Source organism: Chelmon rostratus, chromosome 18, assembly GCF_017976325.1.
Source record: "Chelmon rostratus isolate fCheRos1 chromosome 18, fCheRos1.pri, whole genome shotgun sequence".
Classification (NCBI taxonomy): domain Eukaryota; kingdom Metazoa; phylum Chordata; class Actinopteri; order Chaetodontiformes; family Chaetodontidae; genus Chelmon; species Chelmon rostratus.
The window spans coordinates 15142915-15163185 of NC_055675.1; the positions used below are offsets into that span (position 1 = coordinate 15142915).

The 20271-nt window shown below is 43.1% G+C and overlaps 1 protein-coding gene across 1 annotated transcript in view; it reads right to left on the reverse strand.

The window, feature by feature from the left end:
- The window catches only part of LOC121621913 (pleckstrin homology domain-containing family G member 1), a 71600-nt gene extending 55626 nt beyond the window's left edge, over positions 1–15974 (reverse strand). Inside the window, exon 1 of the mRNA XM_041958640.1 lies at positions 15900–15974. The gene's annotated coding sequence lies outside the window, so the exon portion shown is untranslated. The remainder of the gene's footprint in view (positions 1–15899) is intronic.
- Between the last annotated feature and the right edge of the window lie 4297 nt (positions 15975–20271).

Sequence of the window (20271 nt, forward strand, 5' to 3'; positions counted from 1 at the left end):
GCAGCTAACCTCACATGCTGATCAGCGATGCAGTGCAGCACTTAAACTAATCTGATCATAAGAAACTCCACAATCTGCTAATCCGTCTCTTAACGGCAGCTCTTGTTCAACCAGGTGGGTATTAAAGCTACTCTGAAAGCATGCATCAAAATATTTTCTTAAGGTTAGCATTTCATGTGTTAAAGACAGTGGGCCAAACTTTCCCTCTCCTCGTCACAAACCTTGTAATTAGGTGAAACGTGTTTTTACAGCAGATCTCTAAAGCACTTTAAGTAGTGGTTAGCAGTATAGAAAGAGCCTGAGAACACACATGCACTTAAATCACAGCCTATAGGTCCGTCTGCTGGAATGCTTCTCCCTGCTGAACAAACACACCAGGGTGTTATTAGATGCACAGAGTGGGTTGTGACATGAAGCACATATGCACTAATATGCCCACACACGCTTCATTTCACATGTGAAGGAGGTGTATGAAGTGTGTCTGGGTGTGAGAAACAAGCATGTGTCAAATCAGCAGGTTTCATAGAGGATCCTCTGAAAGCTCACGGCAAGTCCGTTGTGCCATCAGTAATCAGGAAGTTGCAGCTCATCCATTCCTCTCCATGCATTCCAACAGAAAGTACACACACAAAATGACAATTTAATTGAGAAAATCTGGTGACAAGTGCAGGAGTAATAGAGAAAAATGCAACAACAAGAGAAAAAATGGGCTGAAACATGGTGCATGATGTAAAAACAAAATGTTTTACAAAAGAAAAATACCAGACACTGGAAAATTCTGTTGAATTTATTTGCTTGGCAGCCACCTCTGTTTTTTGGGACTAATGGTGGGCACGAGTTCACCGTGGTACTATCAGCATTCATATCTTAGGCATAAGCCTGAGACTAAAATACCTCACTCAAAAGATCAACTGTGCAAATCCTTATAAAAACATTCAATCTACATGCACTTTGATGTTCTGCATTCTGCTCTGGTTCATGATGAATAGATAATCCAGAGGAGATGAGGACTCCATGACTCAGCCAGCACCAAACTTCTGCCTGCCTCATGCTTGATGGTCACCGCAGGTTGTCTTCAGCAAGTTCATTCGATGATTTGCTGTGTGTGCACAAGCAAGGCCGTACTCTGGATAGATCAGTTCAAGGTTCCCTATGTGGGTTATCTGTATTTAGCCACAAGGTAAGGAGGTCGGGTCAGTTTTACATCTAGATCAAGTCCTGACAGAGGTCTCAGTCTCCTTCCAGAGAATATGTGACCCTCTAATCTCAAGATTGCAGTGAACCGCTTCCATCAGGTGTTGATCATAACCACCTGATTATTTTAAGCTGCACATACAGTTAAACACTATGAATAGAAAGTTAGCAGCCAGGTGCTAAATGGACAATCCAGCCTCCAGAATCGCTTGCTTTTGAAAAGGAAGTTCAACAGTCCAAAAATATCCCTGCACTGCACGGAGCAGGTCTCTGCATGTCCGTCTGCTGCTCTGGCCTGGGCCACGGAAACATGGGCTGGACCTGAAGACACATGAGCAACCACAAACGGGCACGCGCACCTGAGTACAACAGGAAACAGATGGCGATATCCATCAACCGTTTGTCCTCTGACATGCACGCACATAATCACACACACAACTGACGACAAACGGTGAAATTTGGGAATTCTAACCGGAAACAGCAGTTGCAGCAGTGCAAGCTCGTCCATCAAGGCAACAGGGCGGCATTATTAAAACATATAAAGATATTATCAGAACATACCCAAATAAACACCTTGCATGCTGACCAAAAATGTGTATGTTTGACAACAAAATCGTTGCATTAAAATGCATCCACAGCTTGAGACAAAGGTTAATAAATTCAAGCAGAATGATGCTGAAACTGTGTGACCTCGTCTTGGCACGATGCCCGGCAGCAGCTCGCGCTGCTGCCACACGGCTTTGCATGTGAAAGGGCGTGCTTTGCATGTGGGCCCAGATCGGCGGTGTGTTTGCATCTCCACTCACGGCAGGTTGTGAGAAAAGACAGGTGTTTTATTCTCTGATGGAGGCAGCATTACCCGTCTTAACGCTGACATTTCTATAGGAGATTGGTCCTTCAGCTTAAGACACACTTTTCATAGCAACATTCTCTATAAGTAGAAGAAGAAAAGTAAACTTTCATGCCTCACACAACGCAGGGATTTCGTGCAGGAGTGTGCATCTATGAAGATGCTAAACTTAAAGCTGGATGCCCTGCTTGTTAGCGCAGCTCACTTCCTTTTCCTGCATGACAAGCAGGAAAGGTCATTCAGCTGTGCAGCTGAAACCAGCGCTGTCTGGCTCAGACTAAGCTAGGTGATGATAGATATTCTCAGGACTGCAAGACCATCTCATTTCTGCTCAGCTTACTAGCATTACAGCATTGTTGATACGACATAGCATTGTTGAACACTACATACACTCACTGGCACTTTATTAGGTACACCTGCAATCCAGTACAATAGCCAAGCCATGATTTCTGCTACTAGTCATCAGTACTTTTCTTACTTACTGACTTTTCCTCAACAAAGTGTTATTATAGTGTGATTAAAGTATTTGTCCATTTCAATTAACTTCTTGCTCCCTCTCTTTCCATCCTCCTTTGCTCTCCCCTCTTTTGTCCACTCCTTCACGCCTCAGCTCCTACATGTGACCTCCCAGCAGGGATGACTGCCAGCAGCAGGTGAAAGATCGTGACCCCCCACACAAAGGCTCACTGCCCTTCTCCTGCAGGCAGAGGGAGCTCAGCTTCAACCTCAGGCGGAGATTAGGGAAAAAAGGGGGGATATCACGTCTCTCAACACTGAGAGTTTATCAGGGAGGATTTCAAAACAATAACAAGAGGTAGACCTGCGTAGAAAATGAAGTTTCGTACATGTCGTCATCAAAAAAAACTTGATATTGCGACTGCAATTCAGCTGGCCATGAACTGAAACAGAACAGCTGACATTGCAGCGATAGAGAAAATCTGGTTTGTCTCCTCAAAATAAATCTAACCATTCATCATTTTCTCATGACTCCTCTTTCCGACCTGTTGTTATTGTAGTATCAGTCTCCCAAAAAGACCTGTGACGGCTCGAGTCATCAAACGTGCCCCAGATATGCATCACGCCTCCTATGGATGCACAGTTGGGTCTCTTCCGTCTGCAGTGCCTTTGAACTCAACATGCTATCTGGAACTGCTTTAGGCAGAACAGAGATAAAAGTGCTGGATCACGCTGGACATCAGGACGGCAGGTATACAATCATTAAACACAGGCATACTGTACATACACACACACACACAAGTGCTTTTCCTATAAACCACCGCCTTCAAACACACTGGCGCTGCACGCTTGCACCCACACCACCTGGACCTCAATATAAATAGGGCAGGTTGTGGAGTGATTTAAGATAATCTTCAAGGGAGAGAAACGTGATACAGCGCAGGCCCAAAGACATCCTGTGGAGCCATCCGTGTGAAAGACCTCCAGTAAAAACATCAATCAGGACACGCGGAGAGAGAAAGCTACCTGACAGCTGCAGCTCATCATAAACTTGACCAGCCATCACTACGACGGGTTTGTTTCCATGTGACAGAGATGAGCAGCTACAGTAGGCCTGACAATTCCTGTTTGAGCCAATGATACACAAGGACATCTGTCACCTCTGACCTTCCACAGAACTGATATCCTAATTACACAGAAAGTCTACAGCTATTCTAGCGGGTCTATGAGTCCACGTCAGCATGCTAACATGCTCACAATGACAATGCAACCATGACGATGTTTAGCAGATATGTTTACTACGTTTACATTCTAGTTTGGTGCACTAGCATGCTAACGTGCGCTAATTAGCACTGAACAGAAAGTACAGGCGAGGTGAATGTCATTAGTTTTGCAGGTATTTGGTCATAAACCAAACCACTGGATGAGTTAAAAATTTGACCTAATGATGACACCAGATGGAGGGAATCAGCTGTTACAGTTCAACCTGAGGGAGACATGAATGCGTGAACCAAATTTTATGACCGACACATTTCACTCAAGAGGCTACTAGAGGAAAATTCATGCGAGTCCATTAGGATTCATCTTCTGGGAACCATGAAAGCCTGCACACATTTCCATGGCAATCCATCTAATAGCTTTTGAGGTATTTCAGTCTGGAATAAAGTGATGGACCCACTGAGAGACAGACCAACTTCACTTTCTCTAGAGCCACTCTGCTACCAGGGTTAAAAAAGCCCAACAGCCACATGCTACATAAACCAAGAGCCACAGTGTCATTGGAAGACAAGCAGAAGGCAGTAAATCACCGACACCACACTGCCGCCGGGACATGAGAGGAGAAGGTGTTGGGGGGTGAAGGTGCTAAGGTCGTCCAATCTCAGATTACATTCCCACGAGATTTAGTGGTTAGAAGAACACCTGTTGTCCTCCTCTAACTGTAAGGAAGGAAATAGCCATCCAACTGATTTCCTCCTGATCAGAGCTGAAGCAGAGCAAACACACATCTTAGACTAAGTGACACTCTGCACTGTAAATATGATGCTGCAACCAACAGCCGATTATCTTAGCTGGAAACAGGTGGAAACAGCTAGCCTGGCTCTGTCCACCAAAGGTGGCAAAATCCTCCTACCAGCACCTCTAAAGCTAACCAATTAACAAGCAAAATTTCGATTGCAATGCAAAAACTTTTTAGTTTTCTGGGCGGTTATGTGGCTGGGACCAGTAAGTTCCTGGAGTCTCAGCTGGTCTCCTGGCACCTGGATCAAGAGTAGCTGTTTCTCCCTGTTCCCAGTCTTTCTGCTTCACAAACTGCGTAGACACGAGGGTGGTCTTGATCTTCTCATCTGACTCTCAGCAAGAATGTGAAAAGGCGTATTTCCGAAATGTCAAACTGTTTCTTTAATTCAGCGTTCAACAATAGGAGCGGATGCACTGGTGGGAAGGGGGCCTTAACAATCACAGACACAAAACTTAATATGTGGTTTATGTTGATGTTCAGCATTAATCATCACTTATGAAGGCTGAAGTGAATCAGTGTGAAAGTCACCTGTGAATGCCAAAAAGCTGTACAGTTCCACCCCCTTCTTCCATCTGCTGCTGTTGCATAACAACCTGAAGTGTGTCCAAGTAGAAGGGAAAAAAATCATCAATGATGGATTTGAAAGTGTCAGTTTTTAAATATTACTGAACAGCATCAATCTTTGGATGGATGGTTCTTTTGTAAGACAACGCTCCAGTTATGTAAGATTAATTTCAATAGGGTCAGTGTCAGGGTTTGTCCTGGTTCATCACAGGACCAGAAGTCTGTTGACAGCAGAACTTCATGTTCTCTCTGTCCGTCACACAAATGCCATCTCATAATCAATCTCCCTATTTGTTTTTATCTTATTACCATCTATCATCTGTCAGCGTTTATCTCTCTTATCCAAGACCGCAGTCCAGCCTGCAGGCACCTCACACCCACCTGAGCTCCACAGCTCCAGCTGCTGGGGATCGGCTGTGCAGAAGTTAGATCACATAATCCAGTTTTAATTTTGACCTGGATCAGGCCTTCAGGGTTCTGTGCAAAACCTTTTCATAGGATTCGGATACCTTTGATCCATAAAAATCAGGATTATCCAGATCCCAGCAGATGGGTAGATTCAGGGTGGAACAAAATGTAATAAAACTTTTAAACTGCTCAAATAATAAATTTGTATCATGCAGTCTGTTATGTATATATGCATTCATTTACATTTTGCACTTGACTTGTGAAACCGTCACACTGATAAAGCAGATAAGGCAGACGTTAAACTACCCATTAGCCTTTCAGCACGACAAACTGAAAGTCAAAACAGAGGATTTTGTCACTATAAAACAAAAAGTATTTAATTCTAACTGTCATTTATCATTTTATATTAATCACAGTGACACAGTAAACAACACCGGAGGTTTGTCTGAGTACATCATAAACGTCATCACAGAGAGGGACACTGCCCTGAACCTTTGGTTCCACTTACAAGTAGTTAAGGCATGTAAAGCGTCTCTTCAGAACTCCATCTAGCAATAGCACATCTTGTTTTGCAATGAGCTGTGTTGAAGTCTGCTCAGGTGTGTTTACTGCATCAGCCATGGCACATTATATATATTATAAGGATAAGAATCAAGGGCAGTCTTCAGCTACTTCATGACGCAGCTGGTGATGCTGAGGTCAGCGTCGCCCACGAGTTGGATGTTGATGCTGTGCCTGTACTCCCACTCGTTCTCATGAGGCGCTCGTATATGCGCAAGTACAGCCGATAACCCCGAGCTTTTATCACCGCTATGTTGCATAGATGTATAGAAGAGCAGCAGGTGAGGACTCCTTCTGGTTTTGGCCTGACAAGATCTGCAATGGACTAAATATCATGCTCAAAGCCTGTAAACTCCATGTTCAATTCACCGAAGAGGTGGAAACAGACTCAAAAGAACCTAATTTCCCTCTTGCAGAAACCCACACACTGCTGGAGGGGTGTGAGGTGGCATTATGCCTCAACTACAGAGTTGACTACAGAGCAAGTGAAAGCTAGATGGAAGAATCTGAAGGCCAAGGTGACAAATGACCATACTGAAGCAAAAAAAAAAAACACCACAACAGGCAAGAAGCCCATCACGAGGCGATTACACAGATGTGGCTCTTGGCACTGTTGGAGGTGTAAATTCAAAAGCTCTACACGGGATTCAAGGTGTCACAAGGGACGGTGGACTGTGGAGGAAAGCAAGCCAGTTGTTTATTTTGAATCTCAGCCCTGGTTCTGAGGAAGAAGGGAGATCCTCATTGGTAAAGCCTGTCGTTGTTGCCAAAGGAGCTCAGAAAAGAGACTGGAAGCGGTCTTTGCCAAAGATGCTGACGATGATGGCCGAGCAACAAATAGCTCTTACAAAACTACAGCACACCAAAGCCACACTTTAGATCCACTTCTTTATTTTTTATAACAATTGGACATTTTCAGGTCTTAAAGCACATATTGAAAATAGAGAAAAAACGTATTCGTTTGTTTTCATGTATTCACTGTGGGTCAGGTAAGGAGTCTGACTTTAAAAGAAACTGAAGCTGTGTAGGGGGTGTATGGTTTGTTTTATTGTTTTCTGTCTCTCCAGACAGAAACATTGACATGACCCCATGCTGGCTTCTCTACCTGTTGTTCTTTACAAAGCAAGTAGCCTGCACTGTGATTTATAATCCCACTGAGACCACTAGTAATCCGGATTTAGCAATCTTGAAAAGTTTGCATCCGGATCAAGGTGAGCCAATGCAACGTTGCATTCAAATACCGTAAAAGAAAGTAAAATGGATTAGCTCATTCTGGATTGCAAAACATGTGATTTGCACATCCGGACTGTTCTGATCCGGAATCATCTTTTGGAGCCACTGGGCCCCGGGGATCAGTGCGCATTGAAGACGCCAGGACGCGTGATTTTACGCGTGAGTCTGCGGGGCGGTTCATTAAGGTCGACACAGAGAGAGACGCTCGATATCAGACGACTTTCACTCACTGCTTTTCTTTGAAGATGTCGGTGCGGAGAACACCTGCGTGAATCTCCGGTTCCCTCCCGCTGCTGCTGCTGCTGGGCACAAGTTCTTCATTAAGAGCGGCTAAAAGTTCTCCAACACTAAAATGCTTCCACGTTAACCCGCTTGTCAAGTTCAGCTCAAACACTGTGTCGTTTGTCCGGTGGTAAAACCTCTGTGACGTTACGCAGGTCCCTGTCGCGGTGCGTCATCAGTACAATGACGGTCGGCTCACCTGACGCCAGCGGAGACTCTGCAAGGTAGTCTCAGGTCATTCCGCTACTTTTCCAACCCAAAAATCCATTATTTTGTTCATTCAGATTAATCCAACTTTATTTGTACATAATGATTGCACACATAACTTACACTAAGATGACCTGGGGTAGGTAAGAAAAACATATGTGTGCCTAAACGTTCAAATAAAAATAATTATAAACAGTAAAATAAAATAATACAAATACGTTTAGAGTAAAGATCATAATAAAACGCATGAGGTCTAATGTTGAATATTTAATATCCACCCTGTGTTAAATATAACTACACTTTTAGTATTTTGAGTGCAATATTTTACAATAATCTACTTATCACTATTCCCATAAAGGCTGCAGAACCAAGCCCAAGCACAAAGACCACATTAAGCCTAAATGATACTGGTGTGACTGGAATTCCCTCCTCAAATATGCCATCACAAAAACTTTCAGTAACCTACGAGCAGCATATATGTTCTTTAATTTTCTGAACAACCCCCAAAAGATTTGAGCTGAACTGGGCAGTGGATGTGATGTGTCTGTGTGTTAGGGCGCTGTCTCCACAGCGGACCTGTAACATGTGGTTTTATGCTTTCAGCTTCAAAGCGAACTGTTGTCTCCAGCAGTTGCCTTGCGGCGGTCTCAGTGCCCACGGGTCCATGTAGGACTCACAGACAGGTGCTGCAGGTCATACAGTGTCACGAACCTGACTCTGACACCAAAACATCCACTGACTGGCCATTTATCACCCAATAATGCACTTTCATCACTCACTGTCACTGGCAACAGAAATCCCTGCACATTGTAAATTTCATTGTAAATATTTCTCATTGACTCATCATTCTTTATATATATATATATATATATATATATAGTTTATCATATATTTTTGTACTATTTAATTAATAACATCTAAGAAAAACATGGATTTTTACTTATGCACTAGGCATCTCAAGATGTGTCTCTGCAGGGATAATGTTGCTTTAAATGTAACAGCACAGTTCATCCTTTTGTTACTCTGACATTTACAGTACCAGTAATTGATTCCAGTTACCTCCCTGCATGCAAACAGAATGTAAAGGAAACCCAAAACCAAGCTCAGCCCTTTCCTCCGTATTAAAAGCCATCATTAGGGCACAAAAACACAGTGCAGGGGCAGGACATGGCTGTGATCACTGAATGGAAATTGGGTCATTGTGAGGAACCCATGGGGAACGAGCGGCACAGTGCTATACCTACTCCTCACATCTCTGCCCCTCCTTTCTATTGACTTTGCCTCCACACGTCACTCTGATCTGATTTCCTTGAGAAATGCTGAAATAAAGGCGATGTTAGCCACGGTTTGCAGCTTGTGTTCTCACTGAAGAGAGCCGTATCACGTTGTCTGGACTGTACTGTTATTAAAAACGATCCCTCCTTCGCATTGTGATTTACAGGTCTCATTCTTGCTGCCAACCGGTGTGTAATACCTTTGGCGCTGGTGAGGTCGCGACCTAAATGATCGTCCCACAGGGGATAGGCTCGGCCTCGGAGCCTTTCCACAGAATATCGCCTTTCCCACAGCAAGATGACTTCATTGTCAACTGAAACCGCTGAAATCCTGAAAGTGATAAGGATTTCCCCTCAGGTAGCAGCTGAACAGACAAACAATGCGGTCTTCCAAACATGTCAGCGTCTAGTCCCCCAGTGAAAGAAATTATAGTCTGCTGGTAACTGTTTTTCCCCGTACATGTGTGGGCATGCATGGCCATTTTCAGGTAAGTGGAGCCCCATAGTCCAAATAGTTTGGAGTTCAAGTAAGAAGGTTGCGGTCATGAACAGGGCAGTTCCACCATATTTACTGAAATATTTTAAGTCGACGTCAGTTTTAATAATATATAAACCTGTTTAGCTGACATGATGACGCCTGTGTTATTTGATCATTTAATGGTGATTTCCACCTTTGAGCGTATTGTTTTTTTCTGTCTTCAAAGCCAAGCCGTGGTTTTACAAAATAAAGGAAATCCAGTTATCTGTACCTCACAACGTCCCAGCTCCCTGTCATGTGACGCCGCAAGATCAGGAAATTATGCGCTGTCCAAAATAGGCTTTTATCTCCGATGACTTGGGCTGTGGGACACACGAAATGACTTCCTGACCTCCAGATAAATATTTCCTGCGTTTAAAGATGTTTATGCACGTCTGATAATGTGAGTCGCCTTGTTATTTTTGACTTTCGCATCATTCCCAGCCACAGTTGTCCATTTGCACCCACTGTTTTCAGAAAGAGTATTGTTTACAGCACTTGCTGCCATTTCTCCTTCTTCTTGCCACTCGCAGTTTAACTTTCAGTTGTTAGACGGATGTCGTTACATCCACCATGTTCTCAGATCTACTCCTCAAATGCTGATGGGAGCATTATCAGTTGAATGTTGACTTGTTACTTTAAGTCTCCTACCATCAGTTTACTGCTGTGTATTGCTAATACGACTGCTAACTGCTAATTTAATGCTAACTGTGAGCTCTTCAGTGATGTTTCTTCCTGCAGGGACAGTGTAACTTAAATGCTCCTGTCAATTCAGTTTTTCTTTTTCACTACCTTTGCTCTTGCTTTTTGTATCAAATGCTGTCCTGAACTTTTTTTTAAACCCCATGCTCTCATTATACATTATGTAATCAGTTCATGTCATCAGTGTATTTCAGGTAGCACACATTACCTCATATGCCGAGCACCTTACTGGTGCAAAAATAGGCCAGGTGGGTAATGAAGTAGCACAGGTTGCTTTATGTGCTTGTAAAATGCTTGAATTTACAAGTAATACTCTAAAGCTTGAAAGAGCACATCCTGTTGTGATCTTATGAATATTAGTTATGTTTTATATGGAAACACAAGTTATGAGAATGCAGGATCAACATTTAAATCCCTGCTTTTCTTTGCCAAATTTATGTGGCTCACTTCAGTTGTGCAATACTGTATGGCGAGATGGCTAAGGGCACGCTTATCTATCTATGGCAGACCGTGCAGGAGACATGGCGAGGACTGCTATTGAGTTGAGTCACGCTAGAGATAAACGATGTCTGGTGTTCAGAGTGTCAAAGGGCAATACGAGCCAAAAATAGCCTCACAAACAAAGGCTGTAACTGAGAGAATGCTGAGGGCAGCCATAATAAAAATCATTACAGACTTCACTGAGACTGTGCATGCTAGTTATGATCAGGTGACACAAACACACAATGCAAACTCTTCATGCAGACACAACAGTACGGAAGGTTCAATCACTACGCTCGTGACCCAGCGTTCATCCATTCGCTTACAGATGTTTTTTCACACAGATATTGTGCAGCTTGGCATCAGTTGTACAATTTCCCAGGCAGTTTTCCCCCCCCTGGGCCGAGCTGCACACCCTGCAGATCTCTGTTTTTCCTCTCGTACGTGCACACACAGGCATGTGTGCACCTACACACATTAGAAAGCTTATCTCCGCCATCGGCTGCGAAGCACTCGGAGCTCCAGTCTGCTGCTTTCAGTGAGCGACAACTGCGATAGAGAGAGAGAGAGAGAGAGAGGGAGCCTTTGTGATATTAGAGCCCGAGACAGAAAGAGCTGCCGAGAGTTTGACAGGATTAATGGACATTAGCACATGAAGTCATGAAGAAAGCAGGAAACGCCACAGGAAATGCCTGAGAGGGTGTGTAATGCTATCTCTGATCGCTGCCCAAGTGGCACCCGCATTATGTATGCTGATGTGGTGGGAAAATAGTGGGGGCTTTTGTACGTTTAGCGCACAAGTGAGGTGCTAAATATACGGCAAAACCTGAGATATTTTAGAAAAAGTGATCGTATCCTGATCTCTGCTGTCATGACCAAATATTCCAGCGAGAGCAGTCACAAAACACACATGGAGGGATGAATTAAATACGTTGCAGTTTAGCCAATGAATGATATTTTGTTAAAGAGATAGTGTAGTCATTAGCATAATATGTCTTTACAGTACAGTAGTTGGGAACATAATCTAAAAACACAGCAGCTTGCTCAAATGAGCAACTGCTTACGTTTTGACCAACAGTTATAGAATTTAAGTGAGATGAAAAAGAAAGAGCTTAGATAATCTTCATATGACTCCACAGCATTTACCAGAGGAGCTCTTTGTCCTTTGTCGGCAGAGATAGTAGCAGTAAATGTGTGTTATGTGCCTTTTTGTACGCATTTTTTGCTTTATTTGTATAATATACCTGCAAAATCTTAAATGCAAGCTACAGAGCATTTGATATCTCACAGGTGCCTGAACCCAGTTTCACCCTCATGTGTATATTTCACACTCAGTGAAACAGAGAGTTGCTATCTGACCAGCACAGGAAGAAACTACCACGGCTCTGTCATCACTGACATTGGGCTCACATAAAATTCTTTGGAAATACAAGTTTACACTTTGTTATTCCACTGAGGTCACTGATTAACAATGAAACTGTACATGTACAAGCAGGTGGTTGACAGGTGCCAGAACTGCAACTTCTGGCAAAATGTATGTTGCGTTATCAGGAGGATGATCAGATAAAACATCTAAAACACCTTCATAAACCCATCATGTACAGTTTATCCTTCCTTAATTTCCATTAACAGTTACCATGTTGCCCAAGACTGGATGATGAATTTAAGGCCCCGGTGAAGAAATATGACTTATGTTAGACATAAGTGTAAGAGGAGCACAGACACACCTGGAGCCACACCTGCCATTAGACCTTCAGTGGAGAACATTTCAATGACGTCCTCGTCCTTTTCTTCTATTTTTAGAAGATTTTCGTTACATCACTACCTGGTGTCAAGTCGTCCAGAGATGATGATGTTATCCAGGTGAAGTCACTGACTGCGCTGAAAGGATGGTCCCAGCAGCTCAGCTTTATTTTTCGTCAAATGCTAAGTTAATATAACGCACTTTTATTTTATTCTATGCTAATTTGATGTATCTGAGGAATAAGACAACATGTCTTATCAGAGAAAATCAACACACGAGTAAGACGCATTTTCTCTCCTCACAACAAACCCTTTTGTGTTGCTGCAAACTGGGCTTGTTCATTTGATGAAGGTGATAAAATGCAGGCATAAACCGAACATTCGGGTTAACTTTCTGCAGCAGCAGCCCACACCCTCACCCCTGATCTCACATTATACCTTTCAAGAGCTGGTATGGACGTTTCTAAAGCAGGTGCCACTTTACCGCCGTCTCCTGTGACTGATACTTTTACATGTTCACTTTAACAAGCAAGTAAGATGTCAGCTCCCACTGTGCTCCATCTCCTCCGCAGCCACCCCCGTACCACCCGCAGCTCAGCTTCCCAGAAACCTGATCCGCTGCTGCCTACAAACCCAGTTTTTACTTCCATCCCCCATAATCCATCCCTCTCCTGTCACCCGTTGCATGTTGGTTGCGTTACATGTCGTGTTTGAGTCTGAGGAGAGCGCAGGAAGGCGAGCGGCGAGCGGGGGGTCTATTTGAAATGAGATGATTTGAAATGGGTGCCTGTTTTCCTCATCAGCCTGAGAGCGCGATCAGGGGAAGTCTAGGTCATCAAACCCCGAGAGCCTCTGGCTCACCTCAGACAAACTTCGGTTTCGTCTGCCACAAAGGGAACAGTGTTCGAAGCTTTAAACAAGGGCCACCGTTATCAAGCTGCCAAAGTGAGAATGTGTGTGAAATCTTTCCATTCGAGGATCTGCCTTTAGCAGTGCGTAATCGTTAAAGTGGAAAATGCTGTGAGTCTCAGCGGTTAAGAGAAAACAGCACGAAGCATCAGAGCTGATTTTAGAGCAGAACTGAAAGGGTTCGCAGCATGTTTAGCCAAACAGAGAGAGTTGGTAGTGGTTTTATTTGCCCAGGTGTTTAGATATTTGCCTCTGAGGTGTCTGCCTCCACACCAGTGCAATGGGAGAGAGTGTCTTCAGTATAAAGACGCAGCGAGCGCAGCTGCTTCCAAGGGAAACACATTTAGCAATTTACATTAATCATTCAATCATCATAATAATAATATAATATAATAAACATTTTCACTTGCCAAGAGTTAGATGATATATTGATACAGTTCTCATGTCTGTGCGCTTAATATGAAGCTATAAGCCAATTAGCTTATCTTAGCGTGAGAACTGGAAATGAGGGGAAACAGCTAGCCTGGCTAAATGTAAAAAGGACAAGTTGTGGTTTTATGTTTCCCTTTGTTTCCAGTTTGTATGTTAAGATAAGCTAACAGGCTGGTGGATAGCCTGATATTTAGTAGCATGAGAATGGTATCAATCCTGTAACTTTCAGTCTCATTAACCGTCAAACTCTCGGCAAGAAGGGAACGAGCATTTTTCCCAAAAATGTCTGACAGTCTGATGGATGCTCAGAGCAGCTGCACTCATGCTTTAAAGGATTTAGTTTGTCCATGTTTCAAGACACAACACCATTTTTGAAGGTCTCAGTTTCATGTAGTGTATTTCCAAACCGACAAAAGGTCATTTGAACCATGCTGGACCAGCTTACAGGCTCCCGAGGTAAAGTTCTCGCTAGAATATTCTAAAAGGAGCTTAGATGTCGCCAGAAGACTCCACTCCATTTCCCTCCCTACTATATAGATAGCGGACAGATGGAACTAGGCTGTCGCTTTGCTAAAGTTAGCTGTGCAATTAGTTCACACACTAATTAGCTGTGAGAGGAGCAGAGGCGCACCAGATTTCCCCAGTGTCTAAAACCCGTTTCCCGGCCCTGAATAAGAGTAAATGAGGTCCTGGCAGCTGCAGCAGGAAATATCCAAAAAGAAAAAAAAGAAAAACACGACAGCTCCGATGATGCTGAAAGGTTTATCAAACTGTTGAGGCAAGTGTGCTTTAGTTGTGGGAAATGAGGATGGAAATTTTGTTTCTTCTGTGTCGCATGACAAGGATGTTTTCACTTTGCATAATCAGTGGTAGCTTTTTTCATTATATGCAACAGTGGTTCACAACCTGGGGGTCGGGACCCCTGTGAGGGGCATAAAGATGAATATGAAGAGTGATGAACAGGATAGGGGGGAAAAAATTAAGCTTTTCTTCTTGCTCCACAAAATTCTGTTCATTTGTTCAGGTTTCCTTGCTTTTCAGCTAACTGTAGTCTAATTTAAGAGACAGAAAAATGATTTAAATAAAACAAAGAGAAAAGATCACTGACAACAAGGGGTTGCAAGTGGACGCTGTTTTGTTTTAAAGGAGTGCCCCACCAATTAGCATAGCGCTAAGCATTATTCCACGCATTCTTTCTTGCCAAAACCTGACTTCATTACCCACAATGCAACTCGGCCACTGATGGTTTTGTCAGAGATTCAGGCTGCACTATGCTAGTAGCGGCTAATATTGCCTCGAGCTTAGCTACAAATCTGTTAGCTCACTTATCTCTAACTCCACACAGTCAGTTTTGTTTCATTTTCAAACTTGTAGTCTTTGGACTCAGCTGACATCACTTGAGGCAATTCATCAGTGTGGACTTCCCCTTTAAGAGATCATGAGCCAATAATGTTGGGAACCACTATTATAGAATTATTTTAAGATGCATTTAAAGTTCAAGTTACAACATCAACATAAAATACATCCACAGGATTCTGTAGAAGAGTGATTCAGATGAGCTGGGATTTTAATTTCACTTCCTGTAAGTGTCCCTCATACTTCCCTCTTTGCTCAACTCTGCTAGGAAAAAATGTGGTTTCACTTTAGGGCCAGCGATTCCCGAGAAGCCACATTCCCACAAGCTTGTGTTTGTTAGCGCTGCTAGCCAAGCGGAACGCTTCCCTGGAAAGAAAAAATAATGTCAGACGAGTGTTGCTTCAATCTGTTTGTGTATGTGTGTGAACATGTGTGTGCGCGAGTGTGCGCCGAGGTGAAGCTACACCCCAAGAATGTGGAAGGGAAATAAAACAATTAAAGGTCTGTTAAGGGAGTGCAGCGCTGGCAGCCACCTCACATCAGGTGCTGCAGAGACCCAACAATGGGGCGCTATGGGCCGGTGAGCAGATCGATGTCATGTGTATCGCTTATCATGAACGGGGCCAAATGCTTCACTTGACTGACACTCTGAACACATTAGACATTCAGAATGGACACGAGTCATGAGAAGGTCAACTTGGTGTGCTCCACCTTAAATTACACGCCTGTAATTTGAAAAGGATACTGCTGCTTATCCTCCCAGGTCTGCCATCAGGATCACCGCTGTTTGCACTGATTTCGTCTCGCCTCGTCCACAGTTTGATGGACTTACGTTCCGAGCATCCGACCAATACAACCGATACCACTCCAGTAAGATGAGTCATTTTCAGCTTCTTTCAGCAGGTGCCAATAGGAACATAAATCACACTTTTTCCACAATCTGGGTTTGTTCTTCCAGACGGATCTGGAGGGAAATATTTAGACTTCTCATCTGACTCGGACAACTCTGGTTTCGTAAGAGCTGGGTTTCTGGCCGGGTGCACGGCGTAGACTTCACATTGTTGTTTCTCTGACAGTGGAGAGGAAATTCTCTGGCACTAAATGAAAGCGGGGGAGGTCTCGTTGGAACATTAGCTATTCATGCACTTGTACTCCCCTGGAGGGACGGGATCAGGAATCCCACCCTTTTACCAGAAAACGTCTCAAGGAAACTGATCCTGATCTGAGGACTGGGGGTGGAGCGCAGCTTGGCTGGCTGTTTTTCTTTCACTTTTTTTAAAAACGAAATCTTGCTTTTCTGTGGCGCTTTTGAACATCTTCTCAGAAGGCATTAACCTTTTCTTTTTAAGGGGTTTAACTTTCCCTCCCATCCAGAGAGGCTGACATTTGAAAGAAACTGTAAATGACAGCTGAAGTAGAAATCCTTCTCAAATCTCCAAGGCAAAAATGTCCCCCGTCTGAAGGGCAACTCGTTTTTCTTCCATAATTTTTGTCCACAAAACATTTCTCAAATTGCTTCACACACATTTCCATCACTCCATAGATAGACAGAGAATACCAGCAATGCTTGGTCCTTCATCCAAGACACGAGACAGCCTGTAAAGGCCTACACACACAGGCAGCATGCCATGTGCTCCTCATCAGGGATATGGTTAGGGACCTTCTGTACTTTTGCTGTGTTTTCCAATCTTTTTTTTAATATATTCGAAGTAGTGTTTCTTTTTATCACGGTGCAGTTGGATGATGTAAAGAGGGTCATGGTTTGGTCACTCAAACAGTTCTTGAGCATAACGCTGAACCCCAGAGGTCCTTCTTCTCTTTATTTTAATGTCTTTTCAAACAGCACACCTGATCTTTGCTGTACTGTGTGGTTCTACCAGCCACATCTGGAAGTTTGACGTCTTCTCTGATCAACATTCTTCATACTGTATACGAGCTGTATGTGAACTGTGCCAGATTTATGTCTAGCCATACTTGTATGGTCAGCTTTTAACCCTTTTTTAACCTAAAGGTTGGTTTATTGTATTGTATTGACATGTCAGCTCGGTACAGCTTTTAGAGGCGAGTTTTTCCTCATGCGAGCCAAGGGTTCAAAGCTAGACGGTGCTGTTTGTTGTACTGATTATAAAGCTATTTAAGGCAGATTTGTGACTTTGGGCTATAGAAATAAAACTGATTTGACTTAATTCTTTTGAAAGACATGTTCACTTAAACCTGGAATGATGGATTTTGTGGCCACTTGGGGGCAACATGACATGGTGCAACCTGACAAATTTATGTTCGGTCTGGACAGTAGTGGGTTGGGAGAGTGCTGAGGTCTAATGGGACTCACTAACTGGACATCGTACAGTTGCATTATCTGTAACTTTTGGCACAATGGGATACATCTCTTTAACTTATAACTTATAATTACATTCATTTTGAGTACCACACTACAATTTGCATACTTGTATGCATGCACATGCTTAAAAAGGCATAGTTTCTTGTTTTTTATGTTACTAGTATCCCAAAATGCTCACTTTATTACCCAACACCCAATCCCCTTTAACTTATCCCCTTTAACCACACGCCAGTCCCTATGATTCAACCCATGACCATCCCAGCAGAGAGACTCCATCTCCATAGGACTCCATGACTCCATGCCCTAAAGTATCAACAACAGTGCCCCCACAGAACCAGATGGAGAGCCGTAAATCACAGGCACATGCACACCCAGGAGAGTCCATAAATAGTGTAACAGTTCTGAGGGTAAAGACATTGTGGCAAGCCCCTGGTCCCCCAACAGTCCCGAGGGCCGAGGCAGCATGTGAGCCACTGGCCCATAACTCTCCCATTCTCTCAGTGACAGAGAGCCTTTTTATGCTCTCATTTACTTGTGAGTAAATCATAGAGGGGAAACACAGCCGCGCGCTTTTTCTTTACCTCCGACCAGTGATTCTGCAGAGGCGGACCAGATGTCTTGGTGGAGGTTTGTGTGTGTGAGGCAAAGACAGAAAGAGATACAGACAGGGACAGGCTGGATGAGACAGAAGTGATCTCCAGGTAACTCATACGATTGTTTTTACCAATACCAGATGAGTTTTCCCACACAGCAGCATGGAATAATAGCCACAAAGATTTAGAAGATACTGTCTGTGCTAGCTTGATTGGACAAACCTCAACCATCCACTGCTTCAAGTAAACAGAGACGACCTCCAGGAATTTCCCCTTTAGTCATTACGTTTATTTCAGCCCAGACTAAATCCAGTTTTCATAAGTTTTCTCGTCTTTTCTCCTCCAGCAATTCCTTGGTAATCTGTATTGTAACACCAGTCAGTTACTGCCTACATAAGCCACATACAGAAGCCAGACCATGGGAATTGATACATTTAATCCCTTCATTATTGTAAAAGGGGTTCAAGCGTGGGCATAGTCTGTAGGGTCAGGCAGTTGTTGCAAGTTTGCTTCTGTTAAACCCCCATGAGTGAATCTATTTCTGAGGCACCTATGACAGTCATCTGGACCACAACAATGCCCCCTTTCTCCTCTCCGCCTCACGCTTGGCTGGCTTCTCTGAATACGACCCAGGGTGAAATAATCCATACCCCTGAACCCCCACACAGCACTCGCATACATAGAGAAGCACACATGAATACACATGTTGGCACTTAAAGGGTCACACAAGTTAGGGCTCACAGAAACGCAAGTCTGACTTCTTGCGGAATTTACAAGCACACGTCAGCGACTCAGAGCAAAAACCTTCCCGTGATGCATTTACACAGAGGAGCAGATAAAGCACATGCATGCACGAGTGGAGGCAGACACATTCACATAACATATGTAAGACTGCTGTCGATCAAACGTCTTCTACAAGAGTGCAAAGCAGAAAACTCAGAATGCCAACTCTGCCCCCATGTGGATTCATTTAGGAACTACAAAAGCTTTGCCTCATGTAATTTTGACTTCACCTCAGATTTGGTCAAAACAATGGTGTAAAAATGTTTAACTTCAAATTAAAGACGAAAAATAATCTGACTTTCAGCAGCGTGTCTTCTTCATGACGATCGGCCCATATGTCCACCAGTTATTTGCCTGAATATAGAAAGCAGCAGGCATCCAGGTGCAGCTTTGGAGTCCTTCTCAAAAATTCAGCAGCTTGTCTGCAGTAATAAACGGTAAACAGACACTTCTTATGTGTGGCAGTACACGTAATACTGACTTATATTCATCTGTGCATGAATCTGAACTTAATCCATATATTTATTTCTTATAGATGTTTGCATAAAGTCCATTTCGCCACAATTTCTCTTCAAACAAACATATGAGCAATCCAAGGACAAGGACATTCATTCATTCATTCATTCATTCAAACTTTATTTGAACAAGGTGGTTCTATGAGAGCAGTTGACTGTCTTTTCCACGCCCTATGCATACAATGAAAGCAAATACTGCAAATAAAGGACAGGTTAAAATTAAAATTTAAGAATTAAATGAAATCTGAAACACATAATATGGAATAAAATGTTACTCGATCAGGGTTGTTGGACAGAAGAAAAATGCAACAGTTTTATTGTTTGTAGGACATTTACAGTAGCTGAAAGGTCATTTGTGGCCTCTTGTTGGGCATAATGTATGTTTGATGTCTGGGAAGTTCACCTCAAAACCTCTGCAGCAATAACTGCTCAACTGATGGATATAAAACCAGAGTGATCTTTTTTTAAAACAGCGTTTGAATGTGACTTTCACAACGAGAGACTATAACATTTGGGAGAGAAAGAACAAAGTCTATTTCATACGTATTCAGTTTGTGATGCACAGATTATGTTCATGTGTGCAAATTTGCATATTTAATGTCCAATCAATCAGCTGTGAACATTCAGTAGTGACTATGAATGTACTGAACATTTTGGTGAATTTGCATGTCTGTGTTTGTGCAAATTGCTGTCAAAAAACTTATAGAAAAGCTTTTCTCATTGGATGAAGTTCATCATGGAAAGCCTGAAGATGCCTTTAGGGGAGGGGGAGGAACCTCTCACTGCTACTGCTCACACAATTAAAGTTTCGGTGTGAATCACTGATAAGCAGCACTCAGTGTTCAGTCTAA